Source organism: Vicia villosa, linkage group LG4 (genome assembly GCF_029867415.1).
Source record: "Vicia villosa cultivar HV-30 ecotype Madison, WI linkage group LG4, Vvil1.0, whole genome shotgun sequence".
NCBI lineage: Eukaryota > Viridiplantae > Streptophyta > Magnoliopsida > Fabales > Fabaceae > Vicia > Vicia villosa.
The window spans coordinates 134,660,586-134,673,937 of record NC_081183.1 but is presented as its reverse complement, the minus strand read 5'-3'; positions in this window follow the sequence as shown (position 1 = coordinate 134,673,937).

Genomic DNA, 13,352 nt, shown 5'->3' with positions numbered 1-13,352 from the left:
AGTATGGATTTTTAAATAAATGTTTATACTACATCAAAACATAAACCACTATAAAGACACTTCTTTTTCTTCTTCTTCTCAGCATATGCAACACTGATATGAATAGTTAATATTATTCTATAAGCTATGAATGCATTAGGAAAACAATTAAAAGTCTTTAAAGAACTCAATATCATATAGCTTGATTTGATTCAACTGTTAAAACTTCTCGAAAACTTTCAATTCTTCAAACAAAATTTCACCATCAAGATCAAGAGAATCGTCATGTTTTAAACAAGTTTCAAGATGTTTACAACATGCTTTCAAGTTCCTATCAGATAATGATCTAAGCCTTTCAATACTAAACAAGAATCCAAGAATATTTTCATATGTGCTATACTGATCAAATCTTCTATCAAGTGAGTCAATTGTTTGATCTACAATATATAAGAAATAGTGATTTTGAAAAGACTCTTCAGCGGACTCAAGATTCAATTGTGGGGGTTGAGATGGATTTTCATCATAGTGTTGTTTTCTATGAATTTAACGTTTTTGAATAAACACACATTCAATCTCCATTTCATTCCCAATCTTTTCAGCACTAACCTTAGCATTTACAAATCCAAATTCTCTACATTCTTTTATTAATTTTGACTTTGTAGTGCCCCTATATATTTGTTAGCCAGTAATTTTCAAAAAAAAAATAAAATTTAGCAAATATTTTTATAATAGAAAATTCTCTTTTAATATATATAGGGATAAAAGAATTTGGTGCCCCTAAAATCATGGGTCTCTGGGCTCCCGCCCCGCGAGCCCATGCTCAAGGCCACTCCTGGTCTGATCTATTCCTACCCCTTAATTGTACCCATACCCAATGGGCATCCGCAAAAAACACACACAACGAGTTGGATAAAAACATGCAAAATAGATACGGACACGAGTACGAGTAAGGGTGCAGAAACACGTATCTTAGTACCCACTCTGTCCCATACGCGCACAATGTTTATTTATATATTTTATAATTTATATAATCATATAAAAATGTATGTCAATCTCTTTAAGAAATACATCAAAATCAAATTATTACACATTTTAATATAAGTGTTTGTTTATTTTATAATTCTACACTAATATCTTTGAATTTTTTTTTTGTCAATTTTACTAAAATATAAAAAGATACAATTTTTCAATTGATAAATTTATTTTTACTAGAACTACGCGTAACAGATACAAGTACTTTGGCACTCATAGAGTACAAAGTACGAATAAAAAGATTGATACCCATTCATATCTGGACTTTAGTACGAATAACTTTTTACAATGAGGGTATGAGGATGGATATTATAATACCTAATTCAAACCCTGTCCATTGTCATCCTTAAAAAATAGATAAAAAATATGCAATAAATTGGGTAACTATCATTTTTGGATGGCAAAAGCAATTCAATTAAATAGTAAATTAATCATTATCTTTATTTTATTTATATAAAATAATTAAATACGACAATTATTATATGTCTTACTATTGATTTTGTACCGAATGTTTTTTTAGATGAAATAACTTATGACAATTATTATGTATGGCTATTGATAACTTTTATTTGGTTTTGAATGTGATGACATCACCAAAATATTTATAATCATTTATTTTTGTGCATCCATCAAAAATATATTTGTTATTTTATCTTTTAACATCCATTTGAAAATCATACAAGAATTAAGGATTTTTATTTATTTTTGTTTGAAATGCATGATAGTTTTCATTTTACCTTACTTTTACGTAGGGGTGTTCAAAATCAAACTGACCCAAACCGCATTATGTTACAATCCCCCAAACTTCAATTAACTTATATTCATCCCAAACTCAAACCTATTATGCCTTAACCTTACGATACGAATGATTTTCTCTTCCTCACTATTAAGGTTTCAGTTTAAGTCTTCTCAAATCTCTCCTTTGATAACGCATAAATGACTAAATACAAAGTTATGTTGTCATCTATATATGTATGTATGAATTTTTATAAAAAAAACGAACCAATCCAAACCGGATTGATTTGGTTTGGTTTTGTTTTATTTCTAAAAGTCAACCGAACCAAACTGAACCGCACGCTTTTTTCTCTTGTGGTTCGGATTATTTTTTACGTCAAAACCGCACCGCGAACACCCCTACTTTTACTGCTATATCATTTTGGTTTGAATTTAATTCTCATAGCATCCCATTCTAGTTTTTGTTCTAGGGTGCTCTCCTTTCGTTTGAAGTCTTTTGTCACAATATTGTATATCGTCTTTGAAGCATGTGATTCTTTTTTAATTCAAAACTTCATCTTTTTTTGTTGCTTTTATATGCATATTCTCGACGGATACATAGTCAAATTCTATTATTTTATTCATTATAAAAGTAATAAGTTATTGCCTTAGATTCAATCTTCACTTATAAGTATGGTTTGCTATCGACAATACTTTCAAACTCTACTGATTAAGAAAATGAGTGACTTTACTATTTTTGTGACTTTGTGATTTTGATATTTTAGATATAAGAATGAACAATTAAAATAAGTTATTTAATGAGAGAGAATGATTGATTGAGAGTGAGATAGAGAAAAAATTACCAAAAACACCAAAACCCAAAGTCATACAAACTTAAATTTTAATATATTTTGACGTTAGGACCTACCTATAATCAAGATTAAAGAAAAGAAACCAAATTTTGGAAAATAACTATTTTCCTTTTTTCTGAGTACTAAAGTGATATTCCCTTATTTATCATATACCACATCTCGACTAATTACAGTCTTGTTGTTGTTTGGGTTGTACAACTTGTAGCCCTTTGAGCTTTGGTTATAATCGACAAAGATGAATTTATCGCTCTTGTCATTAAGTTTAATTCTTTTCTCAATTAAAATGCGAACATGGGCTACATTCCCAAATACCCTAATGTGTGAGATACCATACTTTATTCCAATTCATGCTTCTTGCATTGTCCTTCCCCATATAATTCTTGTTGAATATCAACTTGACAAATATATTGTACACGCCACCACCTCCAAAGTTCTTTTGACGATTTCTTACTTTTGAGCAGGCTTCGAGCCATGTAAAGATTTTTTTTTTGCAACACATTTTTGTTGGAGGGATCTTGGAATTGTTAGTGGACTTCTAATTCCATTCTCCTCACAGATTTATTGAAACTCCTGAAGTGAGTTCACCTTGTTGGTGCATTCTCATAACTTTTATCCCTTGACCAATTTCTTTCTCCATAACAACTTTGAACTGCATGAAAGTAGTAAATACTTCTCCTTTCTGATTCAAGAAATAAACCCAAGTTTTTCTTGAAAAATCATCAATGATAAGAAGGAAATAATAGTTTTGTCCTAGTGATCTTGGCTTGATTGCCCCCGACACATCAACATGTATAAGCTCGACTGGCTTCTTGGCTCTTGAGCTTGACCCCTTTGGAAAACTCAACCTAAATTGTTTTTCGAGTAAGCGCCCTTCGCATATCTGATCTGGATGATTGATTGGTGGTAGACCTCTCACCATATTTTGTTTTGTCATCTAACTTAAGCCTCCAAAATTTAATTTCCCAAATTGAAGAGCCAAAGCCATGATGCATCATTGTATCATGCTTTGAAATATTATTCCACGTAATTTAGGATATTCAACAAGAACATCAAATTCCTCAACATTTGTACCTTTGTGATTGTTAGGTGCCAAATTGTGGTAATATTTGCTCTTGTATTTGGTACCTTTCGACTATTATTATCGCATATTCTTGTGATCCCCATTTATTTTGAAGTAAATAATAGTAGTTTAGTTAATTAAGCTTTCGTTTTCTGTTACTCTATTTTCTAGTGATTTTTGTGCATGTTTTCTTTTTTGGATGGAACTTGAGGCTTGGATTGATGAAAGAATTGCAAAGAAAAAGTTTCAAAGTCAGGCTCAAGGGTGCGTCGCGAGCTAGAGCGTGCGCCGGCACTGAAAGGAAAAACAAAGATCAAATTCTAGGGGCTTCCGCGCGCCGCAAGCAAAGAAGCGCGCGACGTGTGCTTTAGGGTGGTTTGATCATTAATGAGGTGGGCACGACGCGAGCTACAGCGCGTGACGCGTGCTTGACAGAATCTGAATTTTGTATTTATAGACCAGATATGTTTTTGAGAGGAGTTACACCATTTTGAGAGCTAAGAAACCCTAATACAACTGTAGCAACATAGAATCGAAGAATCAGAGCATTGATCGTCGAGAAATCACCGTTGATGCTTGCCATTCTTCCTTCCTTCCTTCTTGTGCAAGCTACCATGTCTATGGATAGCTAAACACTTTTGGTGTCAAGGCTTTGATGTAATCCTCCTTACTTTTTGTATGTTTTTCTTATGAATATTGTGTATGAACAAGTTATTAATCAATATAGATGATTTAGTTTGTTTACTCCTGAATTTCTATGGTTTAAATGTTTGTGAAATACAATATTTCAATCTTGATCTAACTCAATCATCTATCAAACATTAAGTCTAGACATAGAATTAATGGTTGATAATTACTTTGTATCGGTTTATAAATGTTATTTGTATTGTTCAATCGGTTGAGAAATCGTTGGTTGAACAATAAGGTAAATCTTGCTATAACGTTGCGGAAACGAACGGTATAGATGAACGATACGTGAAGTATTGATTGATAACGAATTCATGCGCATGTTCGTAAGAAGACATACAATTTTAGGTCGATTAAATCAAGCCTTGATACTTTTCTTTAAACTTAGAACTTTCCTAATTTTAATCTTTGCTACTAAACTTGTGAATGATCTTTTACCAAACCAAACCCAAAGTAACTTTAACTCGAAACAATATAAACTGTAGAACGGCGGTGATATCGCACCAATCCCTGTGGAAACGATAAACTAAAAGTACTCCAATATACTTTCAACAGTGATCAGATTATTTATTCCATCTTTGACGGAGAGACTTAAATCTTTCTGTGAATATCATAACCCTTTTCTAAAAGTTGTCCAAAATCCAAAATATTTTTCTTCATGTTTAGAACTTGGTAAACATTATAAATAAACTGACGTCTTCCATCTTTTAAAAAAAATTAATATATTACATTTTCCTTTCATTGGAACCTTGGTATCATCTTCAAATTAGACATTTTCATTGACTGTTCATCAAGTTCTATGAACATGCTCTTTTTCCATACATATGGTTGCTTGCACTAGTGTTAAGGACCCATGAACTTTATTGGCTTCCTTCATTATTTCCATGCGCTAGGAAAACTGTTTCAAAATTCCCATCCTTTCCTTCCACATAGTTGGTCTTCTCTTCAACTCTATTCTTGAAAGATCTACATTCTAAAGCGTAATGACCAAACTTTTGACAATTTTAGTATTGACTTTGAGATTTATGACTCATTGTGTTTATGTATCCTATTCCATGTCCTCTTATTGAGGTTTCTTCTCTCTATAATTGTAGCTAGTGAAATTTGAAACTCATCCATAGTCACCACATCCAAAATATCCTCAACAGGACCCATCCCAAACCTCTACCTCAACTCTATTGTCATCTCTCATTTCTTTCTTCACTCTCCTTTAGTCAGATCTTGAATTTTTTTTCTATGATCTCTTTCTTATTCTTGTGTTTCTCCTCAAAATTTAGTAATGATCATTGAAGTTGCTATATTATCATGGTTTCTAAATATTTTTTCTTCAATTGTCACAAAAATATACTCAAATTTGGGGTTAAATGAGTGTATTATCTTCTCCATAATTTGCACATCTTCTAATGTTTCACCATTTCTTTTTAATTGATGTGAAATAGTGACGACTCTTGAAAATATTTGAAAATCGACTCTGACTCATTCATATGCAAGGATCCAAATTCACCTCTTAGAGTTTGGAGACACACCTTCCTTACTTTGTTTTCACCTTTGCATGATGTTTGGAGTATCTCCCACGTCTCCTTATTAGATTTTGCATTTGATATTTTCTCTTACTGGAATCCTTTGAATCCTTTCGTGTTTGAGTTAAGGAATCTTCATCTTATGAGTCCTTATAACATTTTTCAACAACCTCTCAAACATTGTCTGCTCCAAGAAGAGCCTTCATTTTGATACACCAATTATCATAAGTACTTCCTTTGAGAAGTGGAATTTGGAAGGACATTGTTCCATTGTTTTGCATGACCATAAAGGGGTCCTTATCAAAACATAAGCTCCGATGCCACTTTGTTGAAAAACAAAAAATGCTATATTCAAATTTTATGAGGAATTTATAGGAGAGACTATCTGAGAGAATGATAATTTTTATTGACAAAATGTTTTACAAGCTTGTTTATTTTCTTCTAATTGATTTGTTATAGCTTAGTTTATAAATGATAACTCTCCCTATTTATAGGATTCAAGAGAGAGTTTTACATACATCTATAGGTTATTCTAGATATTTCATGAGAGATAATTCTACACACTACTCTCTACTACATACATTTATTATTATGTCTCTACTAATATGAAGGATAGAAAAACACTTAGAAAGGGGGGGTTTGAATAAGTGTAGTCTAAAAACTTGAACGATAAAAACAATATGCACAGTTATTTTTATCCTGGTTCATTGTTAACTAAACTACTCCAGTCCACCCCCACGGAGTGATTTACCTCACCTGAGGATTTAATCCACTAATCGCAACAGATTACAATGGTTTTCCACTTAGTCCGCGACTAAGTCTTCTAGAGTATCCTGATCACAACCTGATCACTCCAGGAACAAATGCTTAGACACAAGCTAAGACTTTCTTAGAGTATCCTGACCACCACGTGATCACTCTAATTACAACTGCTTAGACACAAGCTAAGACTTCCTAGAGTATCCTGATCAACACTTGATCACTCTAGTTACTTACAAATTAATGTAATCAATTCTAAGAGTATTACAAATGCTTCTGAAAATCTATAATCACAACAGTGATATTTCTCTTAACGTTTAAGCTTAATCTTACTAATATATTACAACAGCAATGTAGTGAGCTTTGATGAAGATGAAGTTTCTGAGCTTTGAATTTGAACAGCGTTTCAGCAAGTTAATTGTTAGCAAATCGTCAACCTTGCTTCTCATCAGAACTTCATATTTATAGGCGCTTGAGAAGATGACCGTTGGGTGCATTTAATGCTTTGCGTATTCCGTACAGCATTGCATTTAATGTTTCACGCTTTTGTCAACTACCTCGAGCCTTGTTCACGCGGTGTCTACTGACGTTGCCTTTAATAGCTTCCAACGTTCCTTTTGTCAGTCAGCGTAGCCTGCCACTTGTACTTTCTTCTGATCTGATGTTTGTGAATAAAATATTTGAATATCATCAGAGTCAAACAGCTTGGTGCATAGCATCTTCTTGTCTTCTGACCTTGAAGTGCTTCTGAGCGTGATACCATGAGAACTTCAGTGCTTATGCTTCTGATCTCAAGTTCTTCTGATGCTTTCATAGACCCATGTTCTGATTCTGCCTTGACCATCTTCTGATGTCTTGCCAGACCATGTTCTGATGTTGCATGCTGAACCTTCTGAGACAAAGCTTCTGAGCGCTGATTTGTGCATACTCTTTATATATTTCCCGAAAGGGAAATTGCAATGTATTAGAGTACCACATTATCTCACACAAAATTCATATCCTTGTTATCATCAAAACTAGGAATATTGATCAGAACAAATCTTGTTCTAACAATCTCCCCCTTTTTGATGATGACAAAAACATATATAAATGATATGAATTTGCGATCAGAAAGAGCAGACGGCTAAAGACAAATTACACAGCTATAGCATAAGCATGTGAATATGTCTCCCCCTGAGATTAACAATCTCCCCCTGAGATGAATAATCTCCCCCTGAAATAAATACTCGAAGAACTTTAATAATAAAAGACTTCCCTGATTATTTCGGTAGAGACGATCACATAAGCTTCTGTCTTCTGATAATTCATAGCTTCTGACTTCTGCTTCCATTGGACAGCTTCAGAACTTGAATTTCTTTAGATCCCTAGAATACTCACAGCTTCTGATTCCTGCTTCCATTTAGGACAGCTTCAGAACTTGAATTTCTTTGATCTTCAGAACATTCACAGCTTCTGATTCCTGCTTCCATTTAGGACAGCTTCAGAACTTGAATTTCTTTGATCTTCAGAACATTCACAGCTTCTGATTCATGTTTCCATTTAGGACAGCTTCAGAACTTGAGTTTTTTGGATCTTTAGAACATTCACAGCTTCTGATTTCTGCTTCCCTCGGATAGCTTCAGAGCTTTGAATTTCTTCTTACATCACTTCATGCTAGATTGTATTAGAACATTGTTGAATGTACCAGAGCATCATCAGAGCATCTCTACATCCTGAAATGTTACAGAACAAAACTAAACGACAAAAGTCAGCATGAATGAGTTAGAACATAAAATGTGTATCAGAACACAAAATATGTATCAGAGCCATATAAGCCATATAGAATATATCAGATCCAATAGACAATGTATCAGAGCAAATAGACAATGATTTGGATCATATTCTATTATCAGAATTTCTGATCATTCTTCCTTCTTGCTTCTGATTCTGAAGCTTCCTAGCACTCAGCTTGCTTCAAGAATCCAAGAGCTATTTCTGATCATTCTTCCTTCTTGCTTCTGATTCTGAAGCTTCCTAGCACTCAGCTTGCTTCAAGAATCCAAGAGCTATTTCTGATCATTCTGTTGCTTCTTATGTTGATCTTGAATCTTTGATTCCTGCAACAACACAACTTAAAAACATAGAACTTTGCAAGTTCTGTTAGTAAATGTGGAGCCTTTTTACTCGGTAACTGATAATATTAATCAGATAATTTATCATATATTTCTCCCCCTTTTTGTCATAACATCAAAAAGCATAAAAGATTCAGATGTAAAGCAAGAGACAAAAGGAAAGAAACATAAATAACTTTTCATTGATTTCAACAAGAAGGATTACAAAAGAGGAATGCAGGAAAACAGATGCAACAAGGAAAGAAAACTACAAAGACTTAAAGCCTAAGACTCTATCCTACACAAAGACTGCGCAAACAACTCAAGAACCCTCTGGTCTTCAGTTTGTTCAGCCATGAAAGCTTGAAAACTCTTCATGCCTGTCCAGACTAGAACCTCCACTGTAGGAGAGATCCAAGAGACCAAAGAGGAAGTGAGGGACAGTTCATAGACAGGGAGCTAATGTTGCAAACGGGCTCCAGTGACTCAAGAAGGTCTTCTTCCTTTGGATAAATGTTGATAACAGCATTGAAGAAGAGATCTGTCTTGAAAGAGACTTGGAGAGCCATCCCAAGATATGCTTCACATCTTGTAACTGATTAACCCTTCCATCCGTTCTCATTGAGTTGAAAGGATTCATGATGAACGCTAGGTTGAAGATGAATGAACTAGGGTTTATGCCAAAGAAAAACTTTGTTGGACAAGAGAGAAAAAGAAAGAGAAAGAGAGCCAAGACTTATTGAAAAAATGCAACGAAATGAAGAAATAAATAGAGGGAAAAAGAAGAGGGAAACGTTCGACGAATATAAAAGAGAAAAGAAGAACAATAAAAGAAATGATGAATGGCATTTAATGTTACGTGACGTGAGGAGAGATAATAATGACAAAAGACGAGATTTGCACAGTTACCTAAGTAGACGTCCCCTCAACTGCACGCACGCTTGTCCAGAAATAGTGAACACGTGTTTACCATCTGGATAGCCAGTTACAGCTGTTTTGCTTTTAAAGAGATTCTGAATCAACTTAGACAATGAAACGTTAGTAATAACTGAATCACAATTTCTAATTGATTTCAATCAGAACTTCTTATAAAAAAAATCCAATTTCATTTCAGAAGATACTCATACATAAGATCTTCTCATCTTCTCATTCTGGGCATAAATCCATACTGATATTCTTCAGAATGAACTTCAACCTATCTTCAGCAAGGGGTTTTGTAAAGATATCAGCCCATTGATGGTCTGTCTCCACAAAGTTTAAAGATATAATACCCTTCTGAACATAGTCCCTTATGAAATGATGTTTAATCTCAATATGTTTAGCTTTTGAATGTAAAATAGGATTCTTAGATAAACATATAGCAGAAGTATTATCACAGAAAATAGGAATGTTACTCTCATATATCTGATAATCTTCCAGCTGACTTCTCATCCAGAGCATTTGTGTGCTACAACCAGTAGCAGCAACATATTCTGCTTCTGTTGTTGAGAGGGCAATAGTAGCTTGCTTCTTGCTGTACCATGAGATCAGATGACTTCCAAGAAATTGACAACTTCCAGAAGTGCTCTTTCTTTCTATTCTATCTCCAGCATAGTCAGCATCACACAATCCTACTAAGTTGTAATCTTTAGATCTTCTGTAAACTAAACCAACATTAGTAGTACCTTTCAGATACCTTAGAATTCTCTTAACCGCTGTTAAATGAGATTCTCTTGGATCTGATTGGAATCGAGCACACAAACAAACACTAAAGAGAATGTCAGGTCTAGAAGCAGTTAGATATAGAAGAGATCCAATCATACCTCTGTACAACTTCTGATCTACCTTCTTACTTACCTCATCCTTACCCAGTACACATGTTGGATGCATAGGAGTTTTGGCTTCTTTGCTTTCAGAAAGATTAAACTTCTTCAGAAGTTCTTTCACATACTTCGTTTGATGAACATAGGTTCCATCGGAAGTTTGGTTGATTTGAATCCCAAGGAAATACTTGAGTTCTCCCATCATGCTCATTTCAAATTCAGCCTGCATAGACTCAGCAAACTCCTTTCCAAGTGTAGCATTAGATGTTCCAAAGATAATATCATCAACATATATTTGACAAATTAAAATATCCTTTTTAAATGTTTTACAAAAGAGAGTAGTGTCCACTTTTCCTCTAGTGAAATCATTTTCCAGAAGGAAAGAACTCAAACGTTCATACCAAGCTCTGGGAGCTTGTTTCAATCCGTATAATGATTTCTTTAATTTGAAAACATGATTTGGAGACATGGAGTCTTCAAAACCAGGAGGTTGGTGAACATAAACTTCTTCATCTATATAACCATTTAAGAAGGCACTCTTGACATCCATCTGATAAAGAGTGATGTTGTGTTGAGTGGCAAAAGAAATTAATAGACGAATAGATTCTAACCTGGCCACTGGTGCAAAGGTTTCTGTATAATCAATCCCTTCTTGCTGACTATAACCCTGAGCAACCAGTCTGGCTTTGTTTCTTACCACTTCACCTTTCTCACTTAGCTTGTTTCTGAAAACCCACTTAGTACCGATGATGTTAAATCCTTTTGGTCTAGGAACCAAGTCCCATACATCATTCCTTGTAAACTGATTTAGTTCTTCTTGCATGGCAATTATCCAGTCTGGATCTTCTAGAGCTTGATCAACAGAAGTTGGCTCGATCAAAGAAACAAGACCTAATTGACATTCTGCATTGTTCTTAAGGAATGCCCTTGTTCTGATGGGATCATCTTTCTTTCCAAGGATCACATCTTCTGAATGAGCTGAGGCAAGTCTAGGTGATCTTCTGATAGTTGGTTCTTCAGAAATCCTAAGATTCTCTAAAGATGCAGCAACTTGATCTTCTGATCCATTGCTTCTGAGACTGCCAGCTTCTGCAGCTTTGCTTCTTGATTCTTCAACTTCTGATATATCAATATCAAAATCTGCAAAATTCTCAAACTGCTTTGGTTTTTCAAGACCAAGCTTATCATCAAACCTGATATTGATTGATTCTTCTACAATCAATGTTTCAGTATTGTATACTGTGTAGCCTTTAGAGCGTTCAGAATATCCAAGAAGGAAACATTTTTGTGCTTTGGAATCAAACTTACCAAGATGATCTTTAGTATTCAGAATAAAACATACACATCCAAAAGGATGGAAATAAGAAATGTTGGGTTTTCTGTTCTTCCACAATTCATAAGGAGTCTTATTTAGAATAGGTCTTATAGAGATTCTATTCTGAATATAACACGCAGTGTTTATTGCTTCTGCCCAGAAATGCTTAGCCATATTGGTTTCATTGATCATGGTTCTGGCCATTTCTTGTAGAGTCCTATTCTTTCTCTCTACAACTCCATTTTGCTGTGGAGTTCTAGGACAAGAGAAATCATGGGCAATACCATTTTCTTTGAAGAACTCCTCAAAGAATTTGTTCTCAAATTCACCACCATGATCACTTCTGACCTTTATGATCTTGCACTCCTTCTCAGATTGGATCTGAGTGCAGAATTCAAAGAACACTGAATGAGACTCATCCTTGTGTTTCAAGAACTTTACCCAAGTCCAGCGGCTATAATCATCAACGATGACTAATCCATATTTCTTCCCTCTGACAGATGCTGTTTTGACTGGGCCAAACAGATCAATGTGCAAGAGTTCTAACGGCCTTGAGGTAGAAACAACATTCTTAGACTTGAATGCAGGTCTGGAGAACTTGCCCTTCTGACATGCTTCACAAAGAGCATCTGATTTGTATTTCAGATTTGGGAGTCCTCTGACTAGATTTAGTTTGTTAATCTGAGAAATCTTTCTCAAACTAGCATGTCCTAATCTTCTGTGCCAGACCCATTGCTATTCAGAAACAGACATAAGACAAGTCACCTTCTGCTTCTCAAGATCAGAAAGATCAATCTTATAAATGTTGTTCTTCCTCTTGCCTGTAAATAGGATTGAGTCATCCTTCTGACTTACAGCCTTGCAAGAGTTTTGATTGAAGATTATATCATAACCATTGTCACTTAATTGACTTATGGACAATAAGTTATGCGTTAATCCTTCTACAAGAAGTACATTAGTTATGGAAGGAGAGTTACCAAGACTTATGGTTCCAGAGCCAATGATTTTGCCCTTCTGATCTCCTCCAAACTTGACTTCTCCACCTGGTTTAAGCACCAGGTCTTGGAATGTAGACCTTCTTCCCGTCATGTGTCGCGAGCACCCAGAGTCCAGGTACCATGACATTTTGCTTTCTGTCCTCTTTGCCGCCAAGGATATCTGCAACATAAATTATCTTCTCCTTAGGTACCCACAATTTCTTGGGTCCTTTCTTGTTAGTTCTCCTCAAGTTCTGATTGAACTTGGGTTTAGCAAAATATTTAACAGGAGGAACAGTATGATACTTCTTATTCCGAGTTCCATGATATTTCTTAGGTTGTGTCACATGCTTCTTGGTGTGTGTTATGTGAAAACTTTGTGCATGTGATGTGTGCTTAATATCATGGGAGTGGCCAAATTTAAATTGGTTATACAGAGGCTTGTATGATATTTTCATATCATCCACAGATTCAAGCTTGTATGGGATTTCACCCTCATAACCAATGCCAACTCTCTTGTTCCCAGACACAGTATATATCATAGA